Raw genomic sequence first — 9,198 nt, forward strand, 5'->3', positions numbered from 1 at the left:
CTCTTATTTGAATATTATTTTATGTCCCAGCCTGTGGACCCTAGAAAAACCAAGATTACATATATCACTCTAAATGTAAACCAGTCATTTTCTTTGTATGTCCCACTTGAGGATCTAGTAAAAAAATACATAGAACTAAACAGATTATATCACACAGCCACACAAAACAAATATGCAAAGCATATCCTGACCCCTGTATTTTGTACCTCATGTGATGGCATAATCATCCTGTAGTCACCCAACTAGAAAACCAAGAAGTATCCTCGCCTTCACTTTGCTCCCCATGATTCATTCAATCAAGTTATCAAATCCTATCAATTCCACCACCCAAACTACCTCTTTTATCTGTTCTCTCCTCCTCTTACTTTACTATCTTACTTCACTCTTACAGTAGCTTCCAAACTAGTCTTGCCTACCAGGGTTCAATCTCTCCCCATCTCAGCCCATTCTTGTTGTTACAAGAGTTCTCACTCTTAAACACATCTCTAATTACAGCACGTTTCCTGTGTAAAAACATTGTATCACTCCATATTGCATGTAGGATACATTCCAGCATTCTTTACATGACATAAAGATTCACAACCCAGCCAAAACCTCACTTTTCTAGGCTGACCATCCAATACTCTTCATCCATGTATTTATTCAGCAAATATTTTCTGACTACTCTATGTCAAGAATATATTTTGGCAACACCGTCATCTGAACTTGCTCTTCTCTTAGGCTCTTTCATGCTTCTACATCTTTGCACATATTTCTGATGTCCCTGACTTCACAGTTATCATTCAGGACCTAATTTAGATGCCACATACTCTGAAAAATCTTCCATGTTCCTCTTCTGGGAAGTTTCCCCCTCCTCTGTACTCCCTTAAATATTTGTATGTAACACTTATTACAATAGAATGTTCAACTATGCAACATTTAAGTGTCTATTATGTTGCACGAACAATACTAGGCACTAAGGATACATGAGTGAGAAATGGGCCCTTCTACTGAAGACTTCACAATCTGTGTGTTTTTTCTTCATTAGATCATGAGCTCTTCAAGGACTTGCATTTTAGGGCTCCTAAACTGTGACAAGGATTCAGCTGTTTGTTGGGGAAATAAACTAGCAAGGGTGGTTCTGATGCTTTCCCTCTTTTTTTTTAACCTTATGTTTCACATGTTTTTCTCCCAAAATTCTGTGTCCTCTTAGAGCTAGGCAAAGAAAGTTTGTTTTATCAAGGCCTAGAGATATTACTAAGGCCATCCAGTCTATCAACTCAACTTGCCTCAGAGTGGGACTTGATGTTCTTTGTATCAAAAGGTGGCAACTAATTTCCTGCCTCCTGAATATGGGCTGGCCTTACAAACTTGCTTCTAATGAATCAAAGTCAGTGGAAGGGTTGTTGCCTGACTTTCAAGACTATGTTAGAAAAGGTGATATCACTTCATGTGGCTCACGTTTGGACCCCAGCCACCATTGGGATACTGGCTCTTAGGACTAAGCTACCATGCTGTGAGGACGTCATGGGAGCTACATGGAAAAATTGTATGTAAGTGTTCTGAACACAACCACAGCCAAAGACCCAGCTGATAGCATCAAATGCCAGATGTGAGTGACCCAGCCTTCAGATGATTCCAGCTCTCTCAGCTGTTGCCAAGTGGAGCAGAGATCTGGATTGACAAGCCCTGCCAAAATGACAGATTTGTGAGCAAAACAAATGTCATTATATTAAGCCACTAAGTTTTGAGGATATTTATTAGGTAGCAGTAGATAACTGGAACAACACCAAAATGAATTGCAACCCAAATGCTAAGAACAGTTCCTCAGAGAAGCTGCCAAATAGACACAAAGTTCATTTTGCAGAGCCCTAAAGCCAGAAAGCTCCAAAGTAGCAACAGGCTCAGTTGCTCCTTAAATTTGCACTTGGATGATATTGTTAGCAGAGCACAAAGAACTTAGAGTTGACCTAAAGTTTTGCTATGTCATGTTATTTATCTTTGTAACATGTCTCCCTTCCTCTTCTCTTGACACTCATACTCTCCATTCTCAACAACATGGCTAAAGTTAGACATTTAAAACATTAGATAGTGTCCCTTTCCTCCCCCAAACCCTTTGGTAGCTTTCCATCTCACACAGAATAAAATGTGAGTCATTACTATGGCCCACAGGAGTGCATAACCTGGCCCCTGGCTACCTCATCTCCTCCAACTCTGTCTCATTCACTCTATTGCAGCCGGTTGACACCCTTCCTATTCCTAGAACATTTCAAGCACATTTCTGTGTCAGTGTCTCATTCCCTGACCTTACTCATAGTTATTCAAATGTTGCTTTATCAGAAAGGACTTCCATGACCTCTCACTTTAAAACCTCCCTCCCCACTATTACTTTGCTCTGTTGTATTTTTCTTCACAGCCCTTACCATCATCTGCCATATTATATATGTATTGTTTACTTGTTTTATGTTTCTTTCCACTAGAATAGGAGCTGCATGAGAATAAGGGTTTTGTTTACTGTTCTGTCTTCAGGGCTTAGAATAGTACATGGCCCTCAATAATCACTGTTGATAGTATGAATAAATAGATTATTTTTTTTCATGTGTATTTATTTTTGACAGAGAGAGAGACAGACAGAGCATGAGTGGGGGAGGGGCAGAAAGAGAGGGAGATGCAGAATCTAAAACAGGCTCCAGGCTCCAAGCCATCAGCACAGAGCCCAATGCGAGGCTCGAACTCACAGACTGCGAGATCATGACCTGAGCTGAAGTCAGACGCTCAACCGACTGAGCCACCCAGGCGCCCCTAGATTTTTTAAACAAATGAATATTTTAAAAGAGGAGAGCCAAGACATAAATGGTTTTAAACCATGTGTTTCTGGGTTTTATTCAGCCAAGATGTCATTTATACTCATTCTGATTTTCACTCAAAGTGTTAGTAAATTATATTAGCCCTATGACTTACATTTCTGTTTACAGAAACACAAGGCTTGTAAAGTGATTTTAATATGAAACATTGGCCATGAATTGCATATATGAGATGAAAAATAGTACATACCTAAAAGATACAGCTTGAAAATCCTGAGATGTAGGAAAACAAATTGGTAATATTTCAGAGGGTAAGAAATGTTTTTCCCTTTATTTCATCTATCACAAATTTGCTCAAATATATTTAAATTTTTATGCTGTGATCCAGGCTGGTGAGGCATGAGTAATGGACAATTCCTGGAAACAAGTTATAATGCTCTACTCATTCTTGACACTGTTTTATGCATTTCCAGAACACTTCGTCTCTTTGCATAGATCCAAATTCTCATCTGGTATCATGTATATATTCTCTCTGACTGAAGAAATTCCTTTAACATTTCTTATAATGCAGGTCTGCTGGCAATAAAAGTGTGAAAAAGTTTGGAAATATTTTTATTTCTCTTTCATTTTTGAAAGAGATTTTCATGAGGCATGGAACTCTGGTTTGACAGTGGTTCTTCTTGTTTTTCAATACAATAAAAGCTTGGATTGTGAGTAACTTGTCCTGCAAGACGGGCAAACATTCCTGATCAATTTTAACTTGATAAACGAGTGATGTCTTGCAATACGAATAGTATGTGACACCAAGTGTCACATGATCACAACTGAGCCAATATGAAGATATATACTGTGTTCTGTATTCAAGTCAGAAGACCCAATGTTGTTAATATCTATTCTCCCCAATTTGATTGATAGAGGCAACGCAATCTCAACCAAAATTCCAACAGAGTTTTGTAGATATTAACAAGCTTATTCTAAAATTCAGATGGAAACGAAAAAATCAAGAATAGCCAAAACAACTTTGTGAAAGAAGAATGTCCCTGTTTAGGTGTGTTTTCTTGTTAGGTGCTGTCTGTGGGGCAGGGAGGGGACTGAGCTACAGGCCAGGGGCAGCTCATGAGAGCCTGGCACTACCCAAGGACAGCCAGAGGCTGGAGGTCCAGCGCTGCCACTTTAGCCCCTAGTCTGGCTGTGGAGTTGGCATGCCTGGAATAGACCAAGTGGGGGCTCCCAGCAACTACAGATGTCCAAGGCAGGAAAACAAGGCTGCCAGCCCCAGCAGCCCTCACAACAATCCTCCAACGACCCTCCAACGATGTTGGCCTCCAGCCCTGGTTGAGGAGAAAAGGGACCCCTCACAGCCCCATGGGAGAGAGGCCCTTATAATAACTAATATTAAAAAAGCCTAATCAAACCAAATATTGTCAAGGATACAGAAGAACTTTAACCATCGTGCACTGCTGCTGATGGAATGTATAAGGATACAACATTTTGAAAAACCTAAAAAGTTTACATACACCTGCAATGTCCTAGGGGTTTATCCTAGAGAAATGCAATCTTATATCCATACTTGTGACTTACATATAAACGTTGTAGCGGCTTTATATGTAATAGCCCAAAAATGGAAACAACCAAAAGTCTATCAGTAGGGTAAACAGATTGTATATCCATACAGGCAATATACATAAACACACACACACACTAAATGCATCTCCAAATAATTATGCTGAGTGAAAGAAACTTTATAAAAAAGAGTACATACTCTATGATTCCATTCTTATAAAATTCTGGAAAAGGTAAACGAACCTATAGTGACAGAAAGCAAATCAGTGGTTGCCTTAAGACAGGATAGGGCAGGGGTGCCTGGGTGGCTTAGTCAGTTACACAGCAGACTTTGGCTCATGAGTTCAAGCCCTGCGTGGAGCTCTGTGCTGACAGCTTGGAGCTTGGAGCCTGCTCCAGATGAGAGCCCTCTCTCTCTGCCCCTTCCCCTGCTTGCACTCTCTCTCTCTCTCTCTCTCAAATATAAATATAAAATTTTATATTTTTAAAATTTTATAATTTTATAATTTTATAATTTTAAAAATTAAAAAAAATTTTATATTTTTAAATTTAAATTTAAATTTTAAAATTTTATATTTTTATAATTTTATAATTTTATAATTTTAGAAATTAAAAAAAAATTATAAAAAATTTTATAATTTTATAATTTTAAAAATTAAAAAAAAAAAGAATAGGGCAGTGGGAAAGGAAGGAATGGAGGGAGGGACTACAAAAGGGTCCAAGAGGAAACTTTTGGGGATGATGGATATGATAATGCTAAGTTAATATCTTGATTGTGGTGATGGTCTCACAGGTGTATACATAAAATGTATACAGTTTATTGTATGTCAATGATACCTCAGTGAGGCTGTTAAAAATGGATTTAACAAGACTAATAGCTTGGATTTTTTTTTCCAGCTTTATTAAAATACAATTGAGATATAATGCTTGGATATTAAAGAAATATTCTTTAAAAAAAAAAAGTCTTAAATAAGCTCTATGTCCAATGTGGGACTTAGACTCATGACCCCAGGATCAAGAGTCCCATGCTCTACTGGCTGAACCAGCTAGGTACCCCAAGAAATAGTCTTTTAAAGGATTTTGAAGTGATTGGAGAAAGGAATTTCTGAAAGTAAGGTAAGAAAATGCACTTTATAAAATAGATAGATATAAATGTTTATTGTTATTTATTCTTTATTGTAGAATTTATGATTTTTGTACTTTTTATTACCTTGCTAGCCCATCAAGAAAAAACTCAGTTGTGAACATTAATAATTATCTTTATAATAATTTCATCTTTGATATTTTCCTTTTAGTCATATCAAAATCACAGCTTTACACATTTAAACATTTTTGTTGTAGGGCTCCTGGGTAGCTCAGTCATTTGAGCAACCGACTCTTGATTTCAGCTCAGGTCATGTTCCCAGGGTCGTGGGATCAAGGCCTGCATTGGGCTCTGCACTGAACATGGAGCCTATTTAAGATTCTCTCTCTCTGGGCTCCTGGGTGGCTCAGTGGGTTGGGTGTCTGACTTTGGCTCAGGTCATGATCGTACGTGCGGCTCTCTGCTGTCAGCACAGAGCCCACTTCAGATCCTCTGTTCTCCTCTCTCTGTGCCCCTCCCCCACTCACACACACTGTCTCTCTTAGTCAAAAATAATTAAACATTAAAAAAAAGTTAAAAGAGGGGCGCCTGGGTGGCGCAGTCGGTTAAGCGTCCGACTTCAGCCAGGTCACGATCTCGCGGTCCGTGAGTTCGAGCCCCGCGTCAGGCTCTGGGCTGATGGCTCAGAGCCTGGAGCCTGCTTCCGATTCTGTGTCTCCCTCTCTCTCTGCCCCTCCCCCGTTCATGCTCTGTCTCTCTCTGTCCCAAAAATTAATAAACGTTGAAAAAAAAAATTAAAAAAAAAAAAGTTAAAAGAAAAGATTCTCTCTCTCCCTCTGCCCCCTTTCCCCTTGCTCACATGGTCTCTCTCTCTCTCTCTCTCTCTTTCTCTGTTGAAAAATATAATATATGAAGTACACTAAGGTAAAAATAAATGACTTTTTCTGGCATATATTTGGCTATAAATTCTTATGGACAATCTAATGTATTAGCTATCTAAAAAAATCTGCCTTAAAAATTCATTTAAAATTAGGAGCTGGGGTAAAGCACCATGTATTTGGCTTCTAATCAGAATTTTTATTGTAATAAGCCTATTATTTCTTCTTCAATGAAAATTTTTATTTATATCTTCTCTCTACAAACAAAATGTTAGCAAGCGTTGATTGGAAGCAAGAGAGGGATAGCAGGAGGGAACCTGAATAAACTCCTCTCCTGCTGACTTTACTATTCTCAAAAGGCAAATGAGGAAGTGTGGAATTTAGTTAGTGGATAGTTAATCGTTTTTTAAAAGCTTAGTTTCATTGTAAAAACATTGACAAGGGCTATTGACATTAATTTACTTGAATAGATGGAAACATAGTGAAACTTTTATTCCAGAATGTTATAAACAATAAATTTCATGAATATTTATTGCAAAATGTACCAAATTATAATTCTTTACAGTGCATTGTTCACCTATAATTTCACTGTCAGAAAGTCAGAGCACAGTCAGAGTCTGAAACGCCTAGTATAAATATTTACTAAATGAATTAGAATCAGGAAGGTTTCCCCACTATTCTGACTCCCTCTGGTCCCACCAGGGCGTTCCCTTCTATGCCACCGCCACCCATGGGGACGTGTAGAAGATTAAGGACTTCATTCTCCAATAGGGGAAGAAGCTTACTAGTACTCTGTTAAGAAAAAGAAAATGTTCATACAGTGCATTCAATTGTATCCTCAACAAAGTCTCATGGCAGAACTAGGTGTCTGGAGGAAGTGGCAAGGGGCCTTGGAGGAGATTAGGTATACATGCATCTATTTTAGTCTTTCATCTTTGTTTTGGCACTGATTTTATATTTCCATCCTTTCAGAACCCTAATATTTTATTCTTAAGAGACTTAGCTGAAGTCTTAATAACAGTAAAACTTGCATTGATTTCTGCTATAAAATTTTAATTTTCCCAGAGGTAATGAAGATAATGCCATTGGTGGGGAGCAAGAATTCCTGTCCCTATCAAGGATTCTTCTAGCTGAAGTAAGAATCAAATCGGCATGGCTTAGATTTAATAGCATATATATGGGGAATCCACACAGACATGGAAATTCCAAAGACAGTCAGGCAAAATGAGGTATATATGTCATCCTGAACTAAAGAGAAGAGGGGAGGGGGTGGGACTTCAGAGAAAAGAAATGCACTTCACAGGGCAATAAGAAGAGTAAATGTTTGGTGATTAGGTATTTGCCCTGCCATACAGAGGGGTCACTCAGGTAGAATTTATCTTTGCTAATAATCCTTTTTCTGGAAAAGACCCCTAATTTAGATCCTTCTATATAGTTAAGGACGGAGCAAAAGTTTCTCTTAAGGATATTAGGTTTCAATTGCTTTCAGCTCAGAACGATCTTCTTGCCAAAGTGCCCATCTTGGGGCAAGCCTGCCCTTGGCGCCTACTCTGTCAACTAGAAAATAAGGTAGGAAGTTCAGGAAAGAAAGAAAAGCACAATGAGGGGCGCCTGGGTGGTGCAGTCGGTTAGGCGTCCGACTTCAGCCAGGTCACGATCTCGCGGTCCGTGGGTTCGAGCCCCGCGTCGGGCTCTGGGCTGATGGCTCAGAGCCTGGAGCCTGCTTCCGATTCTGTGTCTCCCTCTCTCTCTGCGCCTCCCTAATTCATGCTCTCTCTCTGTCCCAAAAATAAATAAACGTTGAAAAAAAAAAAAAAAAAGAAAAGCACAATGAAAGAATGGGTAAGTTAGAGAATCACAAAGTTTTAGTGTTGGAAAATGCTGTAAAATAGTGGTTCCTAACAACTGGTCAGTGGGCCAATGCAAAAGAGTGAAAAAGTTTTCAACAACCTTTGGTTGATGAGAGAGAGATGGAAAGGAAAAAAAGGAGAGGAGTATGAGGAAGAGTCACATTATTTACAAGATTTCTTTTTGAGCTCATCAAAATTGGATTGTGGTGATTTTTGAGCAAATCTGTAAATACACTATCATTACATCGTATACCTAACATGGGTGAGTTTTATGGTGTTTATATTATAATTCAATAAAGATGTTTTTTAAAAGTTAAAGGAAGATCAATACATTCAAGAGTTTGCTGAGCACTGACAGGAACTAGAGAAATGCATTGTTTGGGTGTCTGGAGAGATGGATATTAAAGAGTTAATCTAGGGCCTTAGAGAAATATTAACTAAGAAATAGCCCCAGTTGCACTAGCTATTTCCTTTTCTGAAATGCTCTTCCCATACTTCTACCCACACCCACCGCCATATTCACAAAACTGGCTCCTCCTTATCATTCATATCTCTCATTTAGTAAATAAAATAAAATAAAATAAAATAAAATAGAAGGTGTTTTCATAAAAGTCCTCTCTGAATGCTTCATCTAGAACGCATTCATTCTATCACACACTATATTTTAATTCTTGCCTTACATTTTTAAGTATCTGATGTGTTTATGATTTAAAAAGGTATGTATTGGTTTTAAATCTGAAACCATAAATGCCATAAGTTACTGTGTATATAAATATGACTTTACTATTCTGTCTTCATTAAAAAACTTTATTATTCCTTTGTCTTTACTGACATGACTTGTTTTTTCAGGAAACACTTATCCAAAAACACAAAAGTTATAATTATTTTTAAGTAGCTTTACTGAGATGTAATTTACATACCATAAAAGTTGCTCATGATAGGTCTACAATGCAATGGCAGTTATTATACTTATAGACTTGTACAAAAATCAGTACAATCTAATTTTAGTATATTTTGATTCAGTTGATCACTGAAACAAA

At 38.0% G+C, this 9,198-nt stretch overlaps 1 non-coding gene across 1 annotated transcript; it reads right to left on the reverse strand.

The window, feature by feature from the left end:
- Positions 1–4,024: 4,024 nt before the first annotated feature.
- On the reverse strand, positions 4,025–4,162 carry LOC124509030 (small Cajal body-specific RNA 20). The gene has a single exon (XR_006961390.1). It is a non-coding gene; the product is annotated as a small Cajal body-specific RNA 20 (non-coding RNA).
- Positions 4,163–9,198: the final 5,036 nt, after the last annotated feature.

Source organism: Lynx rufus, unplaced genomic scaffold, assembly GCF_022079265.1.
Source record: "Lynx rufus isolate CCGP_SWC_20201006 ecotype Redwood Valley unplaced genomic scaffold, mLynRuf1.p SCAF_13, whole genome shotgun sequence".
Taxonomy (NCBI): domain Eukaryota; kingdom Metazoa; phylum Chordata; class Mammalia; order Carnivora; family Felidae; genus Lynx; species Lynx rufus.